Genomic DNA, 6,906 nt, shown 5'->3' on the forward strand with positions numbered 1-6,906 from the left:
TAATCCATTGTTAACAAACTCCGTTCTGTGCGTGATTGATCACAAGAGATTCAAGTGATTGTGTGCAGGTTTATATTGAAGATTTAAGAAGATTTGAAGACAAAGAAGATATTGAAGATCTAACTTGGGTTTTATAATCTTTGGTGTGCACAATACTTGTTTCGGTAAAAGAGGATCCAATTAATAATCGGTTTATCCTTGTTGTAGATTGGATTGATTAATTGAGTAGATAAGCATCAACACGGTTTTTCGGATTAAAGGTGTTGTTGGATTAATGTTAAACGATCCTTTGGGGGATTGAACATAAGATAGATCTAGACCGGACGAAGAAGTTTATGTTGAGATAAACGGAAGAGCCTTTGTCCGACTCATATCACTTGGTTGAATAGATTTGATACCAAACAGATTTCTTGTTCCTTTACTGTTTGGAATATGAACCAAAGGGATTGATCCAAGTACGTGACTTATTTATAAGTTGGAGGCGTGGGAATAAAGACGGAACTAGGTGAACTATAGGGTTAGTTACTTGGTCTCAACTATACGAAGTTAGTGTAATTTTGTGTAGCGGCTTAATCCTGAGAGTATTCAATTCTGGACTAGGTCCCGGGGTTTTCTACATTTGCGATTTCCTCATTAACAAAATCTTGTTGTGTCATTTACTTTTATATTCCGCATTATGATTATTTTATTATAATTAAAGTAAATTACACAAACATTAATTCCTATTTACTTGATAAGCAATCCTATTGTGTTTGGTTAAGTCCGAACCTTTGTATCAAGTAAAAATACTTCGTTGTTGTATTGTCTCGATCTCGTATTCATAGACGATCAAACGAAGTGTGAACCAATTAGTTGTATTGTCTCGACTCCATAGACAATCACTTTCGAAGAAATGACTTATAGGTAGGAAAAGTTTTAACTTGAGGTATATTTGGGTACCCTCACATTTTCACTTACATCCTGGCAGCATGAAGGATTCATATTCTTGCTAAAATAAACTGCAGATATATGGAAATTAATTAGATGTCCAGAGCATGCACTAAACATTTATATTACTTCAAGGAATTGTTACTCTGAGCTAGGTTAGAGCAACTACAGCGTTCAATTCCTATAACCTCAGAATCTCAAGCCATATATGGCTTTTTTTGGCATAGCAAATGGGTATGTGCCGTAGTGGGCGCGATACCAACGTACTTGATAATACCGTTTCCACATAAATGTTAATATAAAAAGCATCCAATTCTAACGTAATTAATAAGTGAGTGTGCTGTGGAATGAATTTATGATTGCGTCTGTTATTTAACGCGTTTTAAAAAACCGTTTACCCCAAAAATGTTGTATATAATTACGTTTGAAAGAACGACATCTAGAACAACGTTTCACGTTAGAAACCATCTTTAAACACGTTCAGCGCCGACGTTTTTATAAACCCCGTTTTCCCTAGCCGCGGTTTAAAATGCGTTGATGTAAACGCGTTTTATAACAACGTTTAAAATACACGTCGTTTATAAATCCGTGTTACATCTACACGAGTATATTATCAGCGTATTACTTGAGCGGATTTTATAATATCGTGTTACATCTACACGAGTATATTATCGGCGTCTTACTTGAACGAGTTTTATAACATCGTGTTACATCTACACGGGATTTATAATAACTTCTAAGACTTATTTGTAATTTTGCCATACCAGACTCTACTAGTCGATGACTCGAGAAGACCGAAGATAAGTTTTATCTTTTTTTCCTCTCTTCTCAGTTCTCACTTCGTTCATCCCGCTCCCGCCTCTCCAATGATGTTAATCAATAATCAATCACTCAAATTAGGTTTAAGGTGACATCCGGTTCTTAAAATTTTAACCTAAGGTATTGATTGAATCCTTTATCATGTTAATAATTTATCTTTTAATTAGTTCGATTTATGTGTGTTCGATTGTTATGAAATTATAGTTTCTATGCTGCAATCAAAAATTAGGGTTTTTGTATAGATGAAATTTGTTACTCAATGAAAGATTTGAGATGGGTTTAAATTGAGTTACAATATTAGGTTGATTATTCACTTAATATTAATAGTTAGGGTTTGATTCCTAGAATAATTTTGAAATTGATTAATTGAACTATCGTCCATACATTGTCATGGTGGAAGAGGTAAAACACATTTTCCCCCACCATTCCACATCCCTCAATTTATATTGTTCATAGATGACCAAAATTTTGTTGTACCCGTTTTATGTTTTTTGATTTTCTCTTCAATAAGGCTTCCATAATTCAAAATTTGGGATTTTTCATGATAAGGTGACAAATGGTTGGTGCTCGTAAACTTTCAAGGGTTTTTATGTTTGACACTGCTCATTCTGTAGTCAAGAGACGGTATAGTTGGATGTAATATGTATAGGTGTGTGTGTGTATATATGTGGTCCTTGTTTTTTCTCTAGCATGTATAGCCACCACCTTCGCAGATGGCCTGGTAGTTTTTTCCTATCAATAAATGTGAAAACAAAGGAACACGTAACCTTTTTCCTATTGTGTAAATGTTCATATCAATTACTATTATATAGTTGTTTTGTGCAACTGAATTTAAGGAATTATATAATAGTTTGTACGAGTAATTCTTTTTTGAGGTTTATGTTGTCTGTATCACCTGATAGGCAGTCAGAAACTTAAGCTAATCTTGATACTTCCTCTTAGAATTATGTTGGACTAGTAACATAACAGTATGTAAACTTAGTTATGTTACCATATGATGCTGCTGTTGCTTGGATTATATAATTTGTATATCCATGTAAACTTACTTATGAATGCATTTTTATGAGTTGATTACAATATTTGGTTTTGAATATCCATATAAAAAGGTACCCTTGTGACGACTGTTATATTTTTCATGAATCTTAATATGTGCCATATGAATGATATGGATGTGACTGAGTGATATTGTTGATTTGGTTTTGTAGAAATGTTACCAACAGTAAGAAAATTAGGCGGAAAATCAACAAATCTAAAGAAATGTCCAAAACCAAGTGGTGATGTGCCTGTTGAGAGTCCTACAAAGGTTGTGGAGTATGGCGTTTTTGAAGAAAGATACGAATTGGAAGGTAATGTACGTTTACCTCCAATTTTTAGACCTAACCTACAACATATACAAGAGTGGTAGATGATTTAGAACATGCTTCACATAAAATTAATTTTGAATCAACGGTCTCACTTTTTCAACATCGCTCGTCACTTTGTAACATTATTAGTGTTTATAAGGATATAAAAGATAAGTGTCCACAAGCTTCGTATATTATATCAAAAATCGGATAGGATCGTCTTTTGAACATGACAGTAGGGGAAAGTTCACACGCTTTAATTGACTATATCGTTGAACGTTGGTGGGATACGGCGCACACTTTTCATTTACCATTTGGTGAGATGGGGTTTACGCCGTTAGATTGGATGATGTTAACTGGAATTCCAATTGGTGTCGGTAAACGTATATTGTATGACCCCGGAGTGTATAAATTTGACTATGTTAAAGAAAAATTTTCCCTGAGATAAAGGAGGACGCTCAACCATGTCAGCGGAAATGCGATGCAATTAAGCTTTGGTTCTTAAAAGAGTACTCTAAACAAGAGTTTTTGTCAAGTGTGGGTAACAATGTAGTACTAATAGAGAAATTGGCTAGGGCTTTTTGGATGTATTGTTTGGGTACATTTTTCTTCTCTAATGCAAGTAACTACATTGATGCCGGATGGTTGGCTTCTTTAAAAAATGTTAACGATGTTGGAGACTATGACTGGGGTGGCTATGCTTTTGCCTCCTTATATATTTCACTAAATTTTACTAGCAGGTCAATGGAGTCGTTAAATGGGCCCGTCCAGTTATTAGAGGTAAACTGGTTTATAAATTCTCACCTGACATGTTTTCTTAATTTTAAAGTTTCATTAAATTTTAACTTTTTGATTATGTTTGTTGGTTGTTATGCCTCATTAGTTCTGGGGGTATGAATATCTCGGCATTTGTCGACCAACTCCCGATCTTCCCGAAGATACAAATCAGGATTCCATATAGCCTAGACCTTCTAGGTGGAGGTCCAAAAAGAAGAGCATTGTTGTCATCCTTACTCACAGGAGTGCACTGGTGCGTCTCACTTATGATAAGGTAACATGGCGCCCGTGGGAGTCTGCCATGAAGTTAATAGATAGTGACCAGGATGTACGCATGGCTTTAATTCTTTCTAAAAGAAGAGTTGGATTTCGTCATCTTGTACAGGTATGTAAAGTTTTCTTTTATATGTCCCCGCTATTATTAGTATTCAATTCATGATTAACCTGTTCATATCTTTTATATGTCCCCGCTATTATTAGTATTTGGCAGATGGTAATTTGACGGATGGTGAAGACTTTGTGAATAAGGTGTCATATGACTTGTATATAGAGTATTAGCAGCATGTCAGTGGTTTTGAATTAACCGACGGTACTGTTGATTGGATTGCTCAATTTTATGCGTATGAAGGTGATATAGTTAAAGTCACAGTTGATATGGTTAAAGTTTCAATTTCATGTTCCGATATCCAGGCCATCACAATTATCACCTGTGAGTTATTTTTGTCCCGATTTATTCAATTAAAATTTCTCCGGATGGTTTAACACATAGTTGTCTCACATGTTCCTGTATTTTTTTTGGTAGGCACCATATTATAATATGCTTCAAGATAATGTAGATTTTATTGCTCAATTTCGAAAAGTAGTTTAAGAGAATCAAAGGTTAGGATGGACCTGATAATGATTCAATAAGACTCGATTGCGAAGCTTACAATGACTAACAGGTGATTGGTCAATGAACTAAACCGAACGCTACCTTTGATGGTTCAGGATCCACAAAGCTCATCTCAGCCTGTTCTTGGCTTAGGAAACTTTAGCGGTACCGTTCCGTCACAGGTGTGGAATCAAGCCGGTCAATCGCAAACCCCTTCCGTATCAGTAATATTTAACAACTCGGTCGGGTCATCTTCAATGAACCTTTCTAGAATCCCTTTTCAACCTCCTCGATTTTCACCTCCAGATGTTTGAACATCCCGATTTTTAGTTATTTTGGTTTGTACTCTTACTTTGATTGTCCTGTTTTTTCTTTTTGCTTTTTAATAGGTTTGTAAATGTTTGGTTTTTAATAGGTTTTTTTGCTTTTTGCTTTTTAATAGAAACTTGTAAATGTTTTGCTTTCTATAGTAGGTTTGTAAATGTTGTCTCGATAGAATATCGTTTGTGAGGTAGAACTGAACATTTTAACTGCATGGTTATGTGTAGATGTTATGTCTAGTTGTGTGATTAAGCTGATATTAATCGAAGTTAATGAATATCATTAAGTTTCATGTGACGCAGAGAACACTTTATAACATTATAGTTTTATTATTAACCTTAAATTAGTACATAAATCATGATTAAAAGACCTAACTCACTTTCGTAGGAATCACGATTACACTTAGTACGTGCAACTAGCTTTTGAACCGTTAGGCAACCCTACCGGACGAGTTATAGTTTCGTGAGGGTTTACATAGGGGTGTAAATTCGGGCAGGCCGGGCCGCCCGACCCAAAAACTAAGACAGGCCGGGCAGGCCAGGCTTAATATTTGTGAGCCCGTAAACAAATTCAGGCCGGACAGGCTGGGTACAAGTAGATAATTTGCTACCCAAAGACCGCCCAAAGCCCGCTTTTTATATGGGCAGGCCGGATCGGGCCGGACAACCACTATTTTGAATTTTTTTTTTAAGTTTAAATTTTCAAATGAACGGTATTAAATACAATATCCTTTCCAACATCACATATCGTAAGTGATAGTATTATTTTATATTTAAATTACACTGATAAATTTTTAATTTTAGCCTATAATAAATAATTAATTAGAGTACAATAAACTTTCTAATAAGAAAATATATTACTATTAATGTTTTGAAAAGGTTAATTATAAGTAAAAACAATTATATATTTTATTTTTCTTGACACAAAATTGACAATTATAAAACTGTAACTTTTAAGTTTTTTTAAGAGGATATTAAATGATTAATGGCACATAGCAGGCTTTCAGGCCGGGTATCAGGCCGGGCATCATAATTAATCGCAAAGCCCGAGACCGCCCAATAAATTAATCCAGGCCAGGCCGGGTAGCCCGCAACGGGCCATAACAGGCTTTGGGCAATTTCAGGTACAGGCGGGCTTGGACGGGTACGGGCAGGCTGAGTTTTTTCGGGTAATATTTACACCCCTAGGTTTACATAAGATTTAACCACAAAATTTATAACATAAACAGTAAATATTATTCGTCTCCCCCAGCTTGTGGAGGATTGTGTGGTCCAAGATCCGGGTTAAACTCAGGAAATGCATTCTACAGGATTACATAGCATTCATAAAGTGTAAATGCTTTACCTGTTTTACCGAAGTGTTGCCTTCTGGCGAGTTCTTCCTAAGCAAAACATAAACAATAATTATTTCAAATTAGATGGAATAACATTTCATTATTTGGAGTAGAGATAATGAAATAAAATTCTTACAATGATTTCTTCCGACAAGGAGACACCTCTGCTCCTACAAAATCTTCTAAGGATACCGACGCACACTCTTACCGCACTTTTAATTTGACCAACTCTTCCTCTTATGACGCTACTTGTTCTCTGGTTTCCAATAACGAATTCCTGAGCGTAATTTTGGTACACCTGTTCCCATACATGACCAGCATGAACTTGATGTTGCAGTACCACATTAACCCAAGTCCTAGTGATCGCTAAGTCTTCTTCTTATGAATACAAACTCATACTTAAATACATATATTGTAGTGAATATAAAAGAGGACTGGAGAATGAGTAAAAAAAAAAATTATGATTGAGGCGTAGGTTCTTTGTGGTTGGTAATTCTATTTATAGTTGAATGGTG

General features: G+C 35.3%; 1 long non-coding RNA gene across 4 annotated transcripts; it reads left to right on the forward strand.

Annotated features, from left to right (window-relative positions):
* The first annotated feature begins 1,662 nt into the window (after window positions 1–1,662).
* Window positions 1,663–5,355, forward strand: LOC113290017. 4 transcript variants are annotated; one of them, XR_003331324.1, is made up of 5 exons: window positions 1,663–1,866; window positions 2,952–3,869; window positions 3,973–4,251; window positions 4,357–4,575; window positions 4,669–5,355. It is a non-coding gene; the product is annotated as an uncharacterized LOC113290017 (long non-coding RNA). The 4 variants fall into 4 exon arrangements; XR_003331323.1 differs by having other exon boundaries at window positions 1,664–1,866; window positions 4,347–4,575; XR_003331322.1 differs by having other exon boundaries at window positions 1,667–1,866; window positions 2,952–3,092; window positions 3,830–3,869; window positions 3,973–4,575; window positions 4,669–5,351.
* The last annotated feature ends 1,551 nt before the right edge of the window (window positions 5,356–6,906 follow it).

The sequence above is a fragment of the Papaver somniferum genome, chromosome 6, assembly GCF_003573695.1.
Source record: "Papaver somniferum cultivar HN1 chromosome 6, ASM357369v1, whole genome shotgun sequence".
In the NCBI taxonomy this organism is placed as follows: Eukaryota; Viridiplantae; Streptophyta; class Magnoliopsida; order Ranunculales; family Papaveraceae; genus Papaver; species Papaver somniferum.